Source organism: Rhinolophus ferrumequinum, chromosome 24 (genome assembly GCF_004115265.2).
Source record: "Rhinolophus ferrumequinum isolate MPI-CBG mRhiFer1 chromosome 24, mRhiFer1_v1.p, whole genome shotgun sequence".
In the NCBI taxonomy this organism is placed as follows: domain Eukaryota; kingdom Metazoa; phylum Chordata; class Mammalia; order Chiroptera; family Rhinolophidae; genus Rhinolophus; species Rhinolophus ferrumequinum.
The window spans coordinates 18,837,602-18,860,966 of NC_046307.1; positions in this window are offsets into that span (position 1 = coordinate 18,837,602).

The following is a 23,365-nucleotide window of genomic DNA, read 5'->3' on the forward strand; positions in this document are numbered from 1 at the left end:
AAAGTTTTATTTGCTTCTAAATTAGAGGGTAATCAACCAATATACCTGTTCCCTAAAAGTCAATAATGATAAAAAGAAAGTATTCAAATCAAATTAGTAAGAGTTGAGAACCAGGCAACGAATTCCATTCCCCTAATAAACCGAGATCTATATCTGGTCACTAGGCATACTGATAATGACGAGCAGTCAGATATGTTGGCTAAAAGCATGAGCCCAAGAGTTGGGCTGCCTGGGTTTGAACTCTGAGTCCACAATTTACTACTTATGTGACCTTGGGCAAGCTCCTTAACCTCTCGACAAGTCAGTTTCTTAACCAGCAAAGCACTCAACATGATAGTCACTACCTCACCTGCTTGATGGGAGAACTCAATGAGTTAAGGCTGTGTTTGAAGTGCACAGAACACGGCCAAACAGTGAATGAGTGAGTGCAATGTCAGATCATAATAAATACTGGCTGAGAAAAAGTTTATGTTAGCGGCTGAATTTTCTTTTATTTATAGCCTTCAAAAGCTCCTCAGATGACTGATGCAAAACTTAGAGGGGAGATCCAGACAGGCAAATTCAGGCAGCTTAGCAGGTTTCAAACTTTTCCTTTTCCAACGTAAAAGGGAGGTTCCCCTACAGCAGTATGATAGCATCTATAAATAAGACTGCTGACAACCTGACCATCATGAATTCAGCTTTAGTGACATCTATAATTGTGCTTTGGAAGTTTGCCCTAAGCTGAAACTTGTCAGAATCTGGGTAAGCAGAATCTGCCTCAGAGATTTTTCTTTCTGTTGCTGTTCCAAATAAGTTCCTCATTAAAGGCACTGGAGAGAAGAAAAGTTCTTGGAAGTTGAAGAGTTTAACAGTTGGTCACGATTAGTAAAATGAATGAGAAAAGCAGATAAGAAACATCTAGATAGAGACTCTCCATAAAAAATTCATCTTACGAGAGGAAAATAAAGTATGAATAAAAATATGTGTGCCAATTTGGCAAGATTAATATCTTGAGATAAATGATGATAAGTAATACTGTTTTTCTTTATGATTAATACAATAACTTAATGAAAGATAAGTGGCTTGTGACACAATTAAAATGAAAAATTATGCATATAGTTGACTACATGGAAATAGTGATCGAAGTAACATTAATTTAAACCACACACTCAGAATTAAAGTCAAATTAGAATATATATTACATTACATATAATATATGTGTATATGTGTATAAACATATGTATCTATCTACCTATCTGTAAAAATGCATGAGTAATGCGATAGAAAAATAGTTTCTCCACTAAGGAAGAATGTAAAATTTCCATCTCATTTTAATATTGACTGGTGGTTAAACCACTGAGTAGAAAAATCTAAGACTGCATTGTCACTCTACAACACTGGACAAAATATTTTGGTAACAGATAGAGGGTTTTATCCAGGAAATAATAGTTTCCTGGTTAAGCGGGTCATGAAAGTGATGAAGTCCAAGATTTAAAGTATTTTAGGACATGTTTCTGAAATGCACCCACCCAGTACTCCTCAACCAACCCACTCAACGTACAGCAGCCAAGCAAGGTGGACTCCACCACCATTACAACCTCTCTCCTGCCACCCACCGTGATTTCACTTGTCTATAAAATGAGAAATTAATCGAGTACCAAATCTAAAGACATATATTATTGGCACTAGATCAACACTCTCATTAGGCTTGACTTCCCTGGAGCCACTAGCAAGCCTGATGGGTCTGTGATGACTTTGATGCTTTCATAATGTCCAACAGCATCTCACAGGAGTAGTTTTCATGAAGTTTGGACAGCCCAAGACCCTCTCCACATCAAAACATACTTCACAATTCTCTTCTGATGCAGTTCACCACCCTGGTCCATCACTCATAACAATCACTGAGGACCACTGTCAAGGACAAAGGGATTTTGTCCTTCGGGACAAAACATGGCACCAGCTCGTGGCATCGAAGCCTCCATCGGCATCAGGGAATTCCCAGTGCTCTTGTATACACGGCACAGAGAGTCCTGGGTTCTTCACAAGTCTAGTCATACAAGACAATATGACGGGATTTCATAGTGATTACCCAGAAAATAGGGATACGGCAAATAATGCTAAGTCTAAATATACGCTGATCTGCAGAGAGAATAAAAGGATTCTAGATCAAAGGTGCACTGCATAATACTTTTTCACAAACCACAGGCCCATTTTACGGTACCTTAGCTAATACGTATTTAGCCTCTGCCATGCATCAGGGATTATGCAAGTACTTTACATACATTTTCTCGTTTAATACTCAGAGGAGGAAACGAAGGCTCACAGAAGTTACTCTCACTGCTGATATGTCTGTCTGATGATAAAGGCCCTGCTCTTAAGGGATGTCCAAATGTCTGTGGCCTTAGTTGTAAATTTTTCATCCTAAACCATTCCTTATCTCAATCATTCTATCTTCTAACTGTGCGGATCTCTTTTCTTTTTTTTTTTTTTGCCATTCTACAGACAAAACACTTGATCAACGCTATTTATGATTGTCTTGACTTTGGCCTATCCCTGACCATGTTTTAAGCTCTGCCTTGAACTCTGGTGTGCTAGTTTGCTTTAGGAGGTTAGCTTTCTAAGTCCTTTGACATCCAACATCAGCGTCACCCCAACCTTCCTCAGCTCTGTTACTAATTTCTAAAGCAGAGATCTTAAGCTGGCTTACAGGTAGGATCACACCAGCAGACACATTTCAATTGGCTCATCATATGTGCTTCTGTTTTTATTTTGAAGTAGTTGCAGATTTCTAAACTTTTAACAGAGACTTTTACTTTTCTTTTAGAATAATAAGAAGGTGTGGCGACAGTTAGTTAGGACTAGATAGCAGCCCTTCTCTTCAGATGGAACATGAGCTCTCCTGTTTACCATTAATATTATCTGCCTGTCCCTATGGGCTTTTGAGTTTGGACCCCAATTTAACATAACTTGTTTGTCTTCTTATTTTAAAACACTGCTTGGACTTAGTCAGATAATTCTGCAATCTACTAACCAATATACAGTAATCTTGTACAGCAATAGAGAATCCTCAGCTATGTCTTTGCAGGTGCCATCCCTTGAAGTATGTCAAACAAACAAACAAAAAACACAGAATGGCCTCTTACTAACGATGCATCTTGTGTTTCCTCCACAATCAGGTCTTCTTACTGAGCATGTTTCACAAAGGAATGGAGTGTTAGGAATAATATCACTTGGCATAAAAGAGTAATGTTCCTGTTCTGTTATCTAGAGTTGTACATTCATAGGCCTTTTTTATGAATGACAGGTGTGATAATCCAGATGGAGAATTGCATTACACTGATGACTTTATCCAGGCAACCTATTACAGGGCCCAAAGGCAGCAACCCTGAACTGAAAGCTGGAAGCAATGACCAGCCGTAAGATTACTTGTGATAGGCGGGAAGTTTGATGGTTCACTTCATCTGACAAGTAGTCAATTCCTCCAGCATTAGTGTTGTGTTTTTTCGTTGGAGATGGTAACAAACTCAATCAAAGAAGCTAATTAATACTAAACTCTGTTAGCGGGAATTGGCACTGACGGCTTAATTCAGTACTCAGTTCTGACAACTTTGGTGCTGAGAAATTTCACTACATCCGTCAGTAAATCTGCAAGCACAGCAACGGAGGAGACCCAAAAAATCACCCCTAAGTATTTCATGTATAGGAACATATCCCACAGAAATACCCACATACATGCTATGTCGTTTGTTACAGAATTATTTACAAATTTAAAAAAACGGGAAACTTATGAATGTCTATTATCAAGAGGGTAAACATTAAATAAATCAGAATGCAAGTGAACTGTTATTCAACGTAAATTCCATGAAGTCAGGATTTTGCTCTGTTTTTCTCTTGACGGACACCAGGGATTGCCCAACTTTTCCTGTAAAGGACCAGGTAGCAAATATTTTAGGTTTACGTACCATAGGATTTGTATTGTAACTACTCAACTGTGATCTTACAGCACAAACACAGCCATGACAATATGTAAACAAATGAGCGTGGTCGTGGTCCAATAAAAGTTTATTCCAAAATACATGGCAGGCTAGATTTCATTTGTATGCACCGGAGTATGTCAAACCCCTGCTACCAGGAACCATAAAACATTGCGTGTAGCCTGCACAGCACCCATCCTCACATATCCCCACGCCCTTCTATTAAATAATAGTAGCTGACATTTACTAAATACTTTGTACCCTGTTAAGCCTGTTCCAGGTACCAGTTAAGAGTAATTTTTATTTAAAAAAAAAAAGAACAAGGTGGGTGTTGTTATTACTCCCATTTGCCAAATGAGGAACTGAGACATAAAGGGTTACATAACTGTCCTTGTTTATAGAGCTGGGAAGTGACAGAACACAGATACCTCATCTCATTAAATCTACAGCTCTTCTGTGATAAACTGGGCCATGTGAAGATGCAGCTTTAAATCATGAAGCATGATACAAATGGCAGCCACATTACGAATAATTGCTTTTGCTTTACAGAGGCGGTGGCAGCCCCGCGCATGGAATTGAAGATCTGCCCAGTAAGTAGGTTTGGAGTTACTAACAGACCCCATCCCTTGATCCTGTGGCAATTCCTTATCACACTGGTTCCAATTAAGTCACTGCCACCTTAAGGCAAAACGGTGACTTGGAAAATTGTTTCTTTAGGGCATTTCTTTGTCTTTGGTGAAAGAGCCCCAAATCCTCACTCCTCCAATGGCTGCTTGGTTGTCACCCTCACCTGGCCCTTACCCAGGAGGTAAACTTATAGTTCTGCTGGGGCAACAATGACAATTGCATCGCAGGGAGCAGTGATCATTAATCTATTAATCAAGGCTGCTGAAGCAGGCATACACATCTTAGTGATAAATTGTAAAAACACCTAAGAATTAGCAGCTTAACAAAGTTGACTTTGATGAGAAGCCAAATTGACAATCTCCTCCCACCGCATCTAGGCTGATTTTTTTACCAACTATTATATGGAGGAAACTATAAAAATATCTCTCAGAGGTAACTGCCCATTAGCTGCTCATTCGGAACCATTTCAGAGCTCCTCTCCCTACTGCTTGCACTGCTATTTTCCTGCAAACCTCCCACTCACTGTAAACCAGAACTGTGTTCGACTTCCACAAATTAGCTGGCAGCTCAAACTGAAGAAGTCTCACACCAAAACGCAAGTAAATTCAGGACTTCTCAGAGCAGCAATCAAGAAAATTTGAGAATGAACTCCTCTGGCATATTTCCCTGACTCCTCTGGATGTTCTCTCGACATAAAATGCTCAGTTGTCATAATTATTATCCCACTATATTAATAATGATAATATGAGTACCATATTTCCTCAGTTCTAACATACATATTTCTTCACAGTCCGTACTTTACGTTTCACATTTCTCAAATCAGGAAGCATCTTGTGTATTGGTGTTTAATGTAATACTATAATAACGTATTTAATAGAGTGCTACTGCTCCTTCCTTTTTTCATGAAAAATCAATGGTGCACGTTAAATTTATGGCATCTTGAAATCAAGGAAATGTGGTAAAAACTTGTATGTAATAGTTCAGATTGTAATAAACACAATCCAACTCTGGATAACTTAATCGAAAAATCAATGGGAGAATAAATGTCCCTAGAATTGCTGTGAACACTGGGGGATTCGGCTCTCGTTGGAAGAGCAAACTACTTACTGGATAGAGGAACTTCTTCCATGTCTCATGATGGAGCTGCCATGGGATCAAGTGATTAACTTATTTCAGTGGTCTTTGTTCCCTCTCTCTTTGTCCTTCTGCTGAGGACTCAGTTCCAGAAGAAAGAGCCCACCTGAATTAGATCCTCTGCGCGCCCTATGCTCCACGGGCATGGTGAGAAGGCAGAGATCCTAACCCACTGCTCCTCTGAGACCACATAATGGGAGAGCGGTGATTCCCAAAAAGGAAATGGCACATAGTTAAGAAAGAGAAGGGTGTGCTGGGTGGTTAGAGTGTATCCACAACTTGGATATTGAGATCACATTCTTATCACCAACAGCCTCGGGTCAGACACTCTCAATAGCACTGTGAGATAAAAATGATAAACATTATCATCCTTGTTTTCTACAAGAGGAAAGATAGTCCCAAAGAGGTTAAAGTGACCTAATTTATCAGCTGGGCTGACAGACTAGGACTGGAACCTACAGCCTCCCAACTCATAGTTTATACTAATTAAAGACCAATACAACTGAAAAGAAAATCTTTCCTATTGTAGTCCTTTCTAATGCCTTGGTGGGGGGAGGAGGAAGGACTTTTCATCCATAAATCTAATCAGCCTGAGAAATAACTCTCAGCACTTTGTGCCTAGTCTGGGTGGTAGAACCAAATTCTACTTGTTGTGAGGCCTTTGATAGAAAATTTAACTCCTCTGGACCTCAGCTTCCTCAGCTGTGAGATGTGGGAAACAGTTTCCTTGAGTATCTTCCAGATTTATAGAGGAAATGAGATGTAAGAATATAGGTGTGCGTTCTTCAAAAAGCACTGAAGCCTTTTTAGCTCTAAGCCTGAATGACCATTTGCTGGTCTGCTAAGTACAGAATCACAATTTTGTGAGGCGTAATTTAAGTGTTCATTAAACTATTTTTTCCCAGTGCACAGGTTTTTGGTTTTTGGTTTTTAATTTGATTTACCTTTTTAAGAAACTAGGATAACACATAGGTTCACTCATTAGCACAAAAAGAAACAATTTCATTCACAGCAATCACCTGTGTATGCTGAATGGTGAATTCAAAACTCACTGTGCACACCGCTTTGTACACTAAATTCTACCGTGAGTATAACATGGACTTAGTATTCACATACTATCAAGGATTTGAGGGAATCAGTTGATAGTTGATCAGGCAAAGTCATTGCCAGAATCCTCTGAAGGCTTCCATCTTTTCCAAAGAATGCTTTGCAACAGTTTTACAAGCAAAGAACATGGGTTTTGCAGCCAGGCTGATGTGCATTCATATCCTAACGTAGCCTCTTGCTGGCCATTTGATCTAGACCTAGTCACGTGAATTCTCTCGTCTTCATTTTCCCAGATATAAATTGAGAATTAAAATACATGTTTCACAGGATTACTATAAGACCCAGAGATAACGAATGTGAAATATCTGGCACTTGGTAGACAGCTAGGATCCCAAGCCAGTATTTTATTATTATTGTGTGGATGATGTCATTTAATCTTCACAACATTGAGAGACATTTATTGTTTTCGACAGACGTGGAAGCTGAGTCTTAAGAGAATTTACCTCACTTGCACGAGGTCAAACAATCAGTAAGTAGTAAACTTGAGATTTAAACAAAGGTCTATCCAAGCACCTGATCTTAACACTAAGCTATGCTATCATTATTACTGTTAATATTATTGCATTTTCATTATCTTTGTTATTAGATTCATCCAATGACAGTCCAAAGTAGAATTTGGAGAGCACAGGATGCAACTGCTGTCTCTCTGAATGGCATTCAGTGCTATGAAAAGGGAACAGAATATTGGATGAAGAGAAGCTAGGTTTTAGTTTAGGTCAATGTCTTCTAAGTCATGTGACCTTAAACAAGTCGTCTGCTGAGACTTAACTTCCTCATGTGTAAAATAAGTCTAACAATGACCACCTCATGGAATAGCTTCAAAGGTCAAATATAAAAATGTGTATGACGGTACTTTGTATGGTATAAAATACTATCCAAGTATGTTTATGTTACTTGTGTTAGTTTTGCTGCTATTACTAGGAGGCAAGTCATAGGTGGGTGCAAATGTAATTGAGGTTTTTGCAATTACTTTTAATCTTTTAAACTACAATTACTTTTGCACCAACCTAATAGGTCTATGGAAGCTATACTAGCTTGTAATAGAGTGAGGGCAAACATTTCTGGGTCCATGAAGGGAAACCTACATCAACTTCAGCCCAATATTATGGCACAGAAAAGCATCCAGTCCAAAGTTGTGTACCTGCAAAAGCAGGATGTGACTCCAAGGCCTGTGAGAATACTAAACAATGACAACAGTAAACTGCTTCATCAACCTGTCTCGCTGACATGAGATGATACAGAAGTAGCAATATAGTATGTAGACGGGATTAGTCCTGTGTAATTTTGCTATTAAAACATCACCTTAAAGTCATCTCCATACAGTGTCCTCATGGCCTCAATATTACTACCAATTTTCTCTTCCCATTAATTATTTATAAAACTGGAAAATACAGATTTGGCTCTCCTAGGCACTACTCCCTGTGACTGTATCTCCCTGTCAGTAAAAAACGTGACCCCTTGGGAACCTGGAGGGAGATTTATCAGACCTTCATTAGCCTGGATGACAAGTCATTCGGCAGGCCCTGCAATTCATTGAGCAGTCCTGTGTGAGCACCTGGTCCTTAGCACCCAGGCTCTCGAGGGGCAGGTAAGCACTCACATCTGCTAGACCTGTTCTAATTATCCTCCTAAGTCGTACTGATCATCGCTGCCCACATTGGCTGATGGAAACAAGTAAGTGGCTCTTGTTGCAGCTGGCCTCTCAAAACAGGCCTCCTGATCCTGGAGTTATCCTGCGGATCGTGTGAATATTTATACTTCTTTCTAATGAATTAAATTGGGCTGTGCAGGCTACAGATTGGAGTCATAACTGAGTAAAGAAAACAGTCATCTTGTACCATCCATGACAGGATTGTCGGCAAGAAACTAGTTTGGTAATGATAAATAATGTTTTTTTCCGATGTAGCACGAGAGACTGAGGTGCACAGTATCACAATACATGAAACAAGATCTCAGCATGCATAGGGGATGAACTATCTAGTAAACTAATAAGTCTGTAATTTATGGGAACCAAAATCATGTTCGTCTGAAAATTGAAAAAGACTCCGCTCTGGATTCCTCCTCATGGGATCAGATGGACAGATAAGTAGAGTCACCAACGTATAAGCTACAGTGGGGAAGGGCTATGTCCACATTGTTCAATATCCCACCCCAAGTGCTTAGTACAGTCTCTGGCATATTGGAGGCACTTTATAAACACTGTTAACTGAATGAATGAACGGAGTCCATAAAGGGAAACCAGCTAACCAGAATCAGAGGCCAACATTTAGAGTGATCTAACAGATCTTGAGAAAGAAACTCTTCCCCAGTTGCTTCATATGGCTTTAGTGTTTCATCCAAGTACAAACGATGCAAGAGCATTACCAGGGCCCGAGAGTATTGTGGGCCCCATAGGATTTCCACCTGGCTTAAGAAACTTGACCAAAGAAGTATCTTAAGTGCCCATGTGATCTGAGCTTTTCTTTCTGATCAGCCTTCCTCTCCAAATCCCAACTTCAGGTGGCTATGTCTACATTTCAAGTCCCGTTCTCACTGCATGGATCCATTCTGCCAACTTTTTTGCAAGCCAATACCAATTTTTAAACAAACTTCAAAACTCCAAATTCAAGGTAATGTAAAAAAGGTTTTGACCAAAATGTTTTAAGACTTTGAATGAAACATGTAAGAACAGAGTTTAGGAGCAACCCTTTTTATTTGGCTGAAAAAAGTGATATAACTTAACTTTTCCAGCTTAACTTAATATTGGTCAGCTAATTCCTCATTAGACAGAGGTCATAATCTACAACTAAATTTGTATTCTATATCTATAATGCCTATAATAAATAGGCATTATGATCTACAGCATTGGCTCCTGATAAATATTCTGCTCACACATTAATATGTGAATAACATTTAGAAACTATTTCTTCTGTGTGAAATGTTTATGATCATTAAAAGTAGTTATTTGCTATCCAGTAGACTAAAGCAGATAAATCATATTTAAATGCTGGTGATCTAGGTCTCAGGGCTGATGCCTTCCCTATATCCTGGAATACTTATGGAATTGTTTCTGAAGCAACCAGGTAATTCCAAAACTTCAGCATGCATGTAATTTTCCAAAAGAGTTGGTTAAAATGCAAATTCTAGGACCCTACTCAAAAGACTCCAATTTAGATTCTCGAAGCAAAAGGAGCCCAGGAATTTTCATTTTAAATAATCATCCCAACTGATTCTGATGCACTAGGGTCAGTCCTATACGTGGATTTATTCTTGGGCTGCCCATTTATTCTAGTCATTGTTTTGGGAGACAATCAACTCTAAAGTGTTCCGAAATTATAGTTAGAAAATTATAGAGAAAATTAATATGGGACATGTGTGAAGGGGCTAGAAAAAGAGGAGTTTGGGAGAACTCATTGTTCTTTCTCAAAGAGCATGAGACTTACATAATTTCAAAAAAGAATGAAACACTTTTCAAACAGAAAGATCGTGCTTCGATTTTTAGTTCAAAATCTTACTTTTATTTGGGGTTAGGAAAGAGTATTCTGCCCATGAAAAGATCATAGAGAAATGAGACAGTCAAGTAAATAATTGGTAGAATATATAAACCAGAACACAGTGCATAAGAAAGAGTATATATGCAATAAATGTTTGTTGCATAAAATAAAAAATACCTTACTGAATAATAATAGCTCATAGGAAAAAACATATTTTTGCAGACATTAGATTTTTCTATTTACCAAATTTTTCTTATAAACTAATTCTGGAGTCCATTCTGTGAAACTATATTAAGGTTGACAACAGTGCTCTTGTAATTTCTTTATCCAGTAATTTTTGCACTACACATGGCAGAAACTCCAGTTCAATGAGGCTTTAGCAAAAAATAAAAAGACAACATAGAGACTTGTGAAAGTAGGAAGACCAAGAGTGGATCTTTTGACTCCAGATATAGCTGGATCCAGAGGCACCAAAGACTTTTTTTTCCCCCCAAAATTCCAGCTCTTCCATCTGTCTACTCTGCATTTCTCTGTTTACTTCCTTTTAAGCAAGCTCTCTCCTCGTGGTGACAAAAAGGATAGCATTAGCTCCAACTCCACATCCTATCCTAATAGGAATTTTCCCAGTAGAAAGAAAAAAGAGTTCTGCTATCCCAATAGCTCAAGCAAAATTACTCCCAAATGAGCTCTGAGTGGTTCTGATGAACATGACTTAGGCCAATCATCCATCATTGAACCATTCGTTGTGGCCAAGGACACAAACTTCGGCCTGAGACACACTTACCCCTGGACTTGGAATATGGCTGGTCACTCCCGAACAACCTGGACTGAGAACGGAGAAATGGCAGATTGCAAAGAGAAATGAAGGTGCTATTTCTATCAGGTATAATGTACTATATAAAAGTCTACTATAGATACTTGAAAACCAAAGCCCTACTGAATGAACCAAGAGAAACGGGCTTAAGAGCGGATGTCTTCCTTTTGGCATTCCTAGGTCAGAGGCGTGTATAGCTTTGGAGTTAAGAAAGAAGAAAACAGTGACAAAATAAATTTGAGATATTAAGGTAAGAAGATTTAATTGGGACCAAGATAAGATAGAGGTTCATGGAATTTTAGGGCTGGAAGGACCTAAGACTGCTTGGTCTAATGAAGCGGGTTGCAGATGAAGAAATACAGACTTTCAGGATTTGGCTCTTTTCTACATGTCCATTTCCATCTTTCACCATGTAATCCCTCGTTCTACCCTCTTGCCTTCTATTGTCCAGTGCAATAGCCATGTGCCTATTGAGCACTTGACATGTGGCTAGTTCAAACTGAGATGTGTTCTAAGTATCGAATACACAGAAAATTTCAAAGACTTAGTGTGAAAAAATGATGTAAACTCTCTCAGGAATATTTTTATACTGGTTATACGTTGAAATGATACTATATTGGGCTACATAAAACGTACTGTTAAAATTAATTTCATCTATTTCTTTCTATTATACTTTTTTAATGGGACTGCTAGGCAATTTAAAATTATATATGTCACGTTTACTTATATGACTCACTTTTATGGCTCATGTAAGGTGTTTCTGGGTCACCATTGTTCTATCCACACTGTCTTTCAGTAGCGAGAATGTACCATCCACTTTCTAATTTCCTGGCCATTGCCCATATTGTTACCACTCCCAGAAACGAAACATTCCCATCTCCCGTGCATCCTCGGGGCCCAGCATAGGTCATCCTATCAGGAAGACCTTCCCTGACCTTCCGGCCCCTTCTAGGCGTTTTCACAACTCCCTGCCATCACGTTCCTCACATTGTCTGCTTCACTGTCTACCTTCTAAGTCCCCTGAGCTCAGGCACCATGCGTTTCTTGTTCACCACTGTATCCCGAGCTCCGTGCCTGGCACATAGTAAGTACTCGGCAAAGATTTACTGGACTAATGTTGAACACCTGAGGTGAAAGTACTCTCTCACAGTTCCCCAGACACTCAAGTCTCCTCTTGCCCTCCAGGAACAAGAAGTGGATCCTGTATTCAGATGTCGGGTGTTCAAATTTTCTGAAACTTATCATCCTAGTCTTCACTCCTACATGGCATGAGGGGTTTGTTTGCATTTTTCCCCTCTAGGTGACACAATGCAGGGGTTCTGTCCTCGGAGAATTGGAAGAGGACCCTCAGGTACAAGCACCTATGGTGGCACCACATTGCATAGCTAATGGCATCTGCAGTCAAAAGGCATGTGATCTAAGCATCAAGACAAACAGCTGTATCACATTTAAAATACACTCTATATTTACTTTCCAGCTCCTTAATTATAAAATCAGTGGAGTGTTAATGATTTCAACATTAGCCTGCTGACTGAGAATTCCAAAACTCCTCTTTTTGAGGCATAAATGTATAAGTTGCTCAATTTACCCAATTTGTCAGAACAATTTCCATTAGAAAATATGAATAGCTAATGAAAAGAAAACTGGCACAAACCACTTCTCATAAGTATCTAAGGACTTACTGGAAGAAATGAAATACTCGTATATTGTGAAATGTATCATTTACTATTTCCATCACGTAACAACCGTCTGCAGATATCTTTGAACTTGTCCCTTGCTTTGTTTGGGGGCTGGATTTTTGTTGTGATGTGTTTATTAGGTTGTGGGGTTTTGCTTGTTTATTGGACAATAAAGGGACATTGGTGATGTGCAGGGTGTTTCTCTAGACGTCAACTATTTCAAAAATATTTTAAAGTTTTCTCAAACCCCTATTGTGCTATTTCTTCCCACCAGACCCCACTATAAATAAATAATTAGATATATGTGTATAAATGGAAGAGATTAATTTAAATACGATCGCGTAACTTGCATTTTGCAGCTTGAAAAGTACTTTATCTCATTGACCCTCAGTGGAGGTTGTTGTTTTTCCCAGTTTACAAGCGAATTAACAGAGGACTGGTGAGGTAACATGCTTGCTACAGCCAAGACTCAACCCAAGATGTTAAGACTTTCCTCCATCCCAACCCTCTCTGATATCTTGTACCCCTTAAAAAGATTTGCTTTCACAAATTCTCTAATTTCAACTTTCTTGTTCAACTCAGAGTGCTTGGCACGTAGTAAGTACTCATTAAATGTTAGCTATGTTATTATTCTTTCTTTTAGAGTGAGGTTACTGGATGGAAATGGCAATTTTTAAATAGTTGGATTCTATTTCACTGAGATTTCACTGTATTGCTAACTGTTTTCCTTTTAAGGCACGCAACTAGACTTCTTACTGATTCCATGGCTCCCAATGTATATAGTCTGCCTCTCTATGATTCTGTGATTCTCTAAGGCAGAGGGCAAATTCTTTGAGTGATGTCCATAGCACAGGTCTCATGTAATTGTCATAATTTAAAGTCCTAATGGTCTCACTAGAGCTTCTGTAATGATGTGGACTCCAATTAGTATGGACTCCTCTTTCTGGGCCAGTGGGGGGGTGAGTTTCATGCCCTTTGGTTCTAAGCAAGGTTGGGATATTTTTGTCTGTTTTCATTAGTTCCCCCCCCCCTTTCTAATTTTCTTAACTTTAGAAAATTAGAAAATTCAACTCTCTCTTTTCACAAAATAGTGCTTAAAACCCACTTTCAACAATCCTCTAAGAACTTCCCTGACCTTAGTTCTTGATCATGTCCTCAGAATTGTACATTAGAGGCCCTGAAAAAAAATATATTTTCCATCTATGGAAAAGACCATCTAAATATTTTTTCCATTTTGCTTTAAAATATTATTTGTTTTTGTTTATGTAGATACAACAGATCCTAATAATGCTACTCTAATCAGAGAATTTGATCTTCTGGCCCAGGATAGATGTGCATTAACCCCAAGTCAGTCTGGTTTCACCAAAAAGGAACAAGTTTCTCTGAGTGAAAGGACAATCACAGAGAGGAAAGATAAAGCGTATCTGGTACATGGTATTAAGGGACGAGAAAGCTTATCTTTGGTTTTAGAATCTTTTCATTTATTCAGTGAATGTTAGAGCGCCTAATGTGTGCAAAACATTGCCTAGAAACTTTTCACTATCCTAAGCTTTATAGCATAGTGTTTTAGAAATTAAACTCTGTATTGGTTAGTTTGTTATAGCTAGTTTGTTACAACTAAACTGTAGTGGTTAGTCTGTTATTGTTATAAGGAACTCCAACACTTCATTGACTATTCACAATAGAACTTTATTTCTGGCTCACTAAAATCCAAAATCAGTGTTTGTAATCTGGAGGCATTTCTCTTCCATATGGAAATTCACAGACCTGGATTACCTCCCTCCTGAGTCATACTGCTCACCATTTATGGGCTAGAGCCCAGTCACAGGATCACACCTACAGCAATGGAGACTGGGAAATGTAGTCCACTTATGTGTTCAGAAAAAAAACAACATCAACAAAAAATAAAAAAAAAAACAGATATGATGAACAATTACGCAGTCTCTGCTATAAGCTTTGAAGTCAAATGAATCTTTATTTGAATCCTGGCTCCACAGGTAACTTAAACTCCGAGTTTCGTCATGGGAAAGATGAGGATTGTAGTATCTCCCTCCATATGGTCCGTTGTGGGGATAGTGATATAATAATAGTAACAAACTTCTAACATTTCTTAAGTTCCATGTAACATTCCAGATCTTTCTACATTATCTCATATAATTTTCACAATTCACCTATAAAGTAGGGACTATTCTTATCATTTCTATTTTATAGACTGAAATTGTAGTAGATAAAGTACAAAAATGGCAACAATTGTTCATTCTCCCCTCTACTCTCACCAAAAGATGAAATCCTTACCTCATGAATCTGGTCTGGACTTGTAACTTGGTTCAGCCAACAGAATGTGACAAAAGTGACATTATCAAATCTGAGCCTAGACTACTAGCTATTCTGGACCCCTACAACCACCATGTTAAGAAACCCAGGCTTGCATGGTGATGGATGAGAGACCATGTGTAGAAGAGCTACTCTAGCGGCTATTCAGACTGATGTGTCCTCCCAGCCAACCCACCAGCTCATTACAGGCACATGTGCTTGCCAAAATGAAACCAGCCTAACCTGGCCCAGCCCAGAAGAACCACCCAGTTAGCCCACAAACTCATAAGCTTAATAAATTCTATTTTAATCTGCTTTGGTATGATTTGTTACACAGCACTACCTGTAGTCATAAATAACTGAGACAAAAGTTCCAAGAGGTTGCATTACCAGCTTACGGTCACCTACTGGAAAGCAATAGAACCAGTAGTAGAACCGTAATCTGTAGAATCTAAAATCTATGGCCTTACCTACAACATGCTAAGATAATTATCGCATCAAATTGGCTGAAGTGCTCAACAAATAAAAGCTATTAACACAATGCTCTATTCTCAAACTCTAAAATACAGGGCAAACAAATGTTTGCCTTGTCGATGTCATTCTCTCTAAAACTAGCACTATTCCTGAAGTATAATATGTCTTCCGTAAATATTTATTGAATGAATTATTGAAGGTTGGCTACTCAGATAAATCAGCAATGAACCTCACTCTTGAGGAGCTGAGAATCTAAAAGGGAAGATCAAACATATACATAAATTATGGTAATATAAGATGGAAAAGGTTAAGTGACACAGGCAAGGGATCAGTAGAGAATTCTAGGAATTCAAAAGTAGGAGAAACTCCTTCCGCAAGGGAGGGAGCAAAGTATTTCACTGAAATGATGATGTTTGACTTTATCGTCAGTGCATGGACTCTAAACATATAAAGATGATGAGCATGGAATATTCCAAGCATGGGGACATCAAGAACAACCCATGAAGTAAGAAACAATGCTATGAGCACAAGGAAACTGAATGGTTTCTATTGGATGAAAAATAAATTTAGTCTGCTTTACGGCTCAAAGACTTCATGCAAATAAAATCCTCCAACCCTGACTCACAGACTGACAATTCATTGTATCTGTTCTAACTTCTATCACTTAATTCATCTCTTCCTTATTCATTCATTTATTCTTGCTTTCATTCATTTATTCATTATTTCAACAAATATTTTTTTATCTAAGAACACAGCGAGGCACCATTTACAAAGATTAGAAGGGGAAATGTATTTCAGTCACTTCTTTTAAAACAGAATATAAATTTTGAAAGGCAAGGACCACTTTCACTGTGTTTCATTTCCCAAAGCACCTGTCACAGAGCAGTGCTCAAATGTGAGCTGAACACACAAGTACACAAAAATACCAACTGGGGTTTTAAAATCAACTTAAACACTGATTAAAAGAAAACTGGCCCTGTGTTCCAACAAGGTGCTCAGTTCATTATCATTACCTCTGTAAGGTTTAATTGTATTTCTCATTAAATAAATCTATATATTAACGGGAACCATCTACACCCACTTACTGAGCTGGGCATCAGGCTTCGGAAGTTGTCTAAGACATAATCCTTGCCTGCGAGGATATAAGTAAGAGCCAGGGACTGTTCTAGGCTCTGAGGGTCCAACAGTGGTGAATGACATAGAGAAGGTCTTTGTTCTTACGGAGCGTCCAGACCAGATAAGGGATATATACAATAAAGCAAAATACAATGACACAAACTTCACGATAATTCCAAAAAGTGACACATGCTACAAGACAATGAAACAATGTAATATGGCAGAAAGCTATTGAGTTTAACATCTTTAAATAGGGGCTCAGGAAAAACCTTCTGAAAACCTGAAATGTAAGCTGAGAACCGACTCACAAAAATGGATCAGCCATGGGACAACAGGAGGGCAGAGTGTGCTGGGTAGTACAAGTGGCAAGTGCAACGGCCTTAAGACTAGAACAAATTTGACTCTCACATCTATAGCTATTGCAAGTGAGGTAAGTCCTTTGAACTTGAAAAGAGAGGCTGGCATAGTGACCACTCTGATTAACGTTCAAAGTTAGCCACGGATTCCAGTGAGACAATCTCGCTTAAAGCACTTTCAGAGTGAGCATGCGTGTGAGCAGTGTGTTTGCCTGCTCTGGTAACCACAAATTATCCTTGGCTGTCAACCATGAATTAGAGGCCACCCCAACTGGTTTGGCTTCCTCTCTTGCTATCTGTCATGCTGTCAGGTTCTTGGCACCCCCAGATGTCCGTGCTAAAATGACAGACCTAACCACCACAAACCCAATCTCCCATCCACCCACACGTCTGTCCGGGACCGGAGACTCCTGGAAACCCCAGTGCCATCAGCCAGCATGGCTTTTATCCATGAACGGAAGGTGTGTGTTTATCCTCCTGTCAAACCAAGTTGTTTGTGGTTATCGCCTCAGGATACAATCTGTTGATCAAGACAAATGAAAAGAACTTCATTTCGGAGTTCTGTATTAAATACCTACTGAGATCTTAATTGAAATGCTTATGTTCTCCATGAAAAATTATCTATATAGATCAATCTATCTCTGCCTATAACAAGGACATGGAGACACATGCTTTCCTTGCCAGACACGTTTCCAACCCTCACCCACTCTCCTATATCACTGATCCAATGCTTGGAATGGAAATAAGGGCAGCTATATTTTTGGTGAGCTCCCTAATTGTTTGCACCTAGAAAGTGGCCAGGTGCTTTGTTAAAGCATGGGGCCAAAAATTCAATTATTTCAGTAAGGGTGGGCAGAGCCAAGTCAAAAGCAAGATCATCCTAACCCTCACATTAGGTGTTCTTTCTACTCATTTCCATAAATGACTATACTTTTTCAATCATAGAATTTATGACACCTAGTTGTTATAGGTTGTTTGAGGGTATATCATTTCCCTCAGAGTACAAAGTCAGCAAGGATAAGAATTGTACTGATCTTGTTCATATTATCCCCAACGTCTCGCCAGTGTCTAGAGTGTCTATAGTCACAATTTGTTGAATTAATTAATAAATGAAGCAATTCCACAGAAACACTTTCTCAATCTGAAACAAATTCAGACAACGAGTCTAGTGCTCTTAAATTCTCCCTGCCAATCAAACGCTGGCCACCACACTCTCCATGTCAGAACATGAGCTGCATCCTGTTACATTTTTCTGTAAGACAGCTCTTGAGGAAAATTCACTGCAGAGGCAAGTACAATGCGTGGTGTTATGTGCTGTCAGTGCATAACCCCTAAAATTAAGGAAATGTCAAAAGAGAAAGAAAAAGAAAACTGTATGCATCAGTAGAAATATGTTTTCTACTGCTCCATTCACAGTGACATTTCCCACCAGTTTTGTTGAGGACTAGCATTTCAGGGAACAAGGATCAGTTGGTTAGAGCGTGGTGCTCACAACACCAAGGTTGCTGGTTCGATCCCCGCAGGGGCCACTGTGAGCTGTGTCCTCCTTAAAAAATAATAAATAAATAAATAAATAAATAAATAAATAAATAAATAAATAAATAAATACAATGGTATCTTGAATTTGTACATTTTACTTACATGATCTCATACAAGATTCATGACAATTCTGAGAGGTAGGAACTAAGGGTATCTCCATTGTACAGATGAGGAAACTGAGGCTGGCCAAGGTCAAATAACTTTCCCAAGAGCCCCAGCCCGGATGTGGGAGAGATGGGACTGTCACCTGATGTCCAGCCTTCCTTCCCGGCACCAACAAAGCCCTCACGCTTAGCCCTGAGAGCCACCTCAGCCTGAAAAAAGAAACAAGGATCACATGCACACTCTCCTGTTCTATCAGTGTTGATGTGACTGTCCCTGATAATCACCACGTTACCAGGCAACCAGCTGTAAGATGAATAGCACATTGGGAAGATGAAATGATTGGGAGAATTAATTGATCCATTTTACCTTCAGAAATACGCTTCAGATCCTGCTCTCTGCCATTAGCTTTCTCTCAGTAATGAGATACATACTTATTTTTTCAAAACCTTAGCAGATGATATTTCCACCCCCAATTTTTTTCGTTATTTCAATGACATCAAAGCTTGCTATATAAAGACCAATTCTGCATAGATTTGATGTGGATGCTTACATTGAAAAATACGTTTGAATTTTTGTAAGTGATACCTCCATTCTACCTTACACCAATTAATTTTTTTCTCAGTATTTCATAACAGGTGTTGGTTAAAATAAAGTCAATTGAGCTACTGTCACACCCCTAAATGGAAGATGTAGGATATTTTAAGGTTTTGTTCACAAATCAGCTTGTTAATATCCAGTTAATAGCCCTTTTACCCAGATCTTGTTCCTTTTTTTGTGCTCTTAGATTTCAATCCTAAAAGTTCAGTCTATTCCAGAATGCAATTGTCCACACTTTCTCTTGTACCTGAAACTACATAAATAACACACAAACACATGTGTACACACATATATCTCCCAGTCTAAAAAACCATCCATTTATTTCGGAGTCCATATTTTGGACTTCTTCCGATCTCCTAAAACTAATATCTTGCAGAAGAAACTGGGGAAACAGACACAAATGGACCATTTACTTGAGACACATACTAACAGTAACCACTAAGTATGCATAGTATTCACCCTAAAGCATTTGGAAAAGTGCACGTAAACACTAAATGGACACTTAAGTGGGAATTTAAGCAGATATGTGCATGAGAATATCAGGCAATCGGGAAAATGACAAATGCATCTGAAGTTTTCAACCCCCACCTTTTGCTTTGTGTCTCACACACACAGACACACACACACACACACACACACACACAGTGATTAAAAATAATCAAATCTAAAGAAATAAATCAGAAGTAATTACTTTAAATTTTGCAATTTTAGTTTCTCTTGAAAATGGAAAGAGCTGATACTATTAGACAGAAATTCCTCCATGGTAATGACTGGCCGAAGCTGACGAGTGGCTGCTTCCTTTAGCAGACAGGGCAGGTTCCACAGTTCCCCCCGCCCCCCCACCCCCGTATCATATTCCCAATCTGGCCTACTTCGTTCATTCCCCTTACCTGTCTGGTCCCTATAGGTATGAGGTTGTTCAGCCCCTTGTCTGTCCCCTCTTACCAACACCTGTTCTCAAAATATTTCCTGTATCCCTCATATCTTGATATCAGCTTTCATGTTTCCCTCTCCCTCACCATGTCCAGATGGTCACCATATCCTTTCAGGTCCTCCTCTAAAATATATCTCTCTATTTCTGTCCTCCCTTTCACACTAAATGCATCCAGTTTTTTTTCGCTATGGTTCATCTGAACTGCTCTCCCAGACTACCAACCAAGCATGTGACTTCCAGGTTTCTCAGCATCCTCTAACCTATTAGTCCAGAGGCCATGCCCTACTAAACCTACTCCATATCATGCTTAAAAAAAAAAAAAAAAAAAAAAAAGTTTACTTGAAAATAAATAAACATAACCCGGACGAAATTTTCAAATAGGTGTACACATTTAAAAAGTGGAAAATAGACACGAAGCAGTATGCAGTCTTTAAAAGGACGTCCTTAAAATATTTTCCAGTTATTGGCAAATTTTCTAACTGAACACAATATGGGATATGATAAATTTCAACTTTAGTGTCAATGTCAACATTTATGTCATAATTACTTACTGGTGGCTTAAATGAAAAGCCGTCCTGTAGGTGCAACATCTTGACAAGACCACACATGCAAATTAATGATAACTGACAGGTCATATCCAAACAGAAACAGAAAGTTAGTTCATCAAGTACTCTAGAGCCACTTAAGAAATGATTGTGGGAGCAGGTAAAAAACTAAAAGAGAGAAAATAGAACATTGAAAATATATATTCTTATTAAAGATATTGGTGATAAAGGGACATGTGTTATGTACTATGAGAAGAAAATTAGATTTATTTAAGAAAATTCAAATTAATTTCTTTGTAAATAATTGAATCATAGATAGCTACAGCTGGGAAGACCATCACTATATAGATAAGGGATTAAGAAAATGGAAAATGACTTGCTTAGAGCCATAAACCTAATCAGATTTTATGCTAGGCCTGCAGCGCAGGTTTTGTGATTCCTAATTCAGCTGTCACCATGCTGCTCCTCTCTAATATTCGAATACGTTAATGTTCTGGTGACAGTACTTCTTCACTACAGAAAATCATGTCATTTGACAAACGTGTTGATTTTTTAACGATGCAGGCCGCTATCAAATCATCCATAGAAGCTGTGTATCTCACTACCTCTGTTTTCTTTCCTCACATTCTCTCCTTCATCCATGTCAATAAAACCTCCACCAGTCTACCCAAACTGTTCTTCTCCAGGCCACCAAAAATCTCCATGCTGCTAAATGCAATGGTCATTTGTCACTCTTCAACTGTCTTGGCCTCTGCACTACAGGCACAGTCCATTAGTGTCACCATTTTCAGGTATCTGCCCCCCACCCTTTTTTTCTGGCAGCCTGGACATTGGAAAAGGGCTGGTGTTCCAATGAGATACAAAAGGGTATGAAGGGAGCATTGACAGAATCTGCTCTAATATCCATTCTTAGGTGGGACGGTTCAGGCAAAACCACGCTGCATTCCAGTCAGTCCATCCAAGCTTTCTCCCCACACAACATTGCTCCAAGACCCACATCTTTCACTTGGTCTCATCTGCTTCAAATGACCAAGTGCTAAACTTTTCTTGGCTCCCCTCAGGGAAACTATTTAATCATGAACAGACTCAGCCTCCCTTGCAGAGCTTAAAAATGTTTCAGATTAGTCCTCTGAATTCTCCCTTAGATCTTAGAAGGTAGCGTAAAAAGGAAAAGGAATCTGGGATCAGATAAATCCGGGTTTGAAACCCGATCCTTTCATTGGAGAAAACGTCTTAAGTTCTCAGAGCCCTAGTTTCCTCAGCTGTAAAACAGAGATAATGTCAGTATAGTATCTCTTTCATATGGCTGTTGTGATGATTATGTGCAATGATTTATGCGAAGCATTTAATGCAAAGCATTAATAACATTAGGTTTCATTGTGCTCATTGGACTTTGCTCTGCTAGGGCGGTGATTTCATTATCTCTTCTAAGGCAGCGTGTATTCTTTAAAGCACTAAACTCTTCACTGCCTGTGGGGTTTTGCACCAACTCTTCACTCTTCCTCAGTGAATAACAATTGTCTGGGCCTACTAGCTTAGTTTCTGAGGCCCTTAGATAATGTTGAGTTGTTTTACAGCTTTAGCCCAGACTGTGGTCAATCTTACAAAAGTTTGCCTATCCCAAGGTTTAGGGACTATCATATATATATATTCATAATCCAATTTTGCATTATGGCTAAGAACTTTCTCATACCACCCCATCCCATCTTGGGACAACTTGCTGCTATGGTCTGAATGTATGTGTCCCCCCCAAAATTCTTATGTTGAAAACCTAATTGCCAAGGTGATGGTTTTAGCAGGTGGGGCTTTGGGGTGATTGGATCATGAGGGCAGAGCCTTCATGAATGGGCTTAGTGTCCTTATTAAGAAGGCGCGGAGAGCCAGCTCCCCCGTTGTACCATGGAAGGATACAAGAAGTCTGTGGCCCCAAAGAGGACAGACTTCCAGCCTCCAGAACTGTAAGAAACACCATGTTTCCCCAAAAATAAGACCTAGCCGGACAATCAGCTCTAATGCATCTTTTAGAACAAACATTAATGTAAGACACGGTCTTATTTTAATATAATATAAGGCCAGGTCTTATAATATAATAATAAGATAATATAATGTAATGTAATATGATGTAGTATAATGTAATATAATATAATATAATATAATACCGGGTTTTATATTAATTTTTATATTAACTTTTTTATAATTAATTTTATATTATATTATTTTCGGGGAAACAGTGTAAATGTTGTTTATAGGCCACCTACCCAGTCTGTGGTATTTTGTTACAGCAGCCTAAATGGACTAAGATACTTATCCAACTGCAAAGCCATTTTAAAATATCAAGGAGCCTAATTGGAAAGCTAGAGCTATTCCTTGAGCATCTTCTCAAGGACCCAGCAATTCTGTTCCTAAGAATTTATCTAAACTAAATATAATTAAGGAGGAGCAATATTATTTATATAGCAAAAAAGGGCAACCGAAAGGCTTGACAATATATGTTAAATAAATTATGGTGTATCCATATGATTAATATACTGCACTGCCATTGAAAATCATGAAGGTATGTTCCTGATATGTTGTTAAGTAAAAGAAAGTTGCAAAA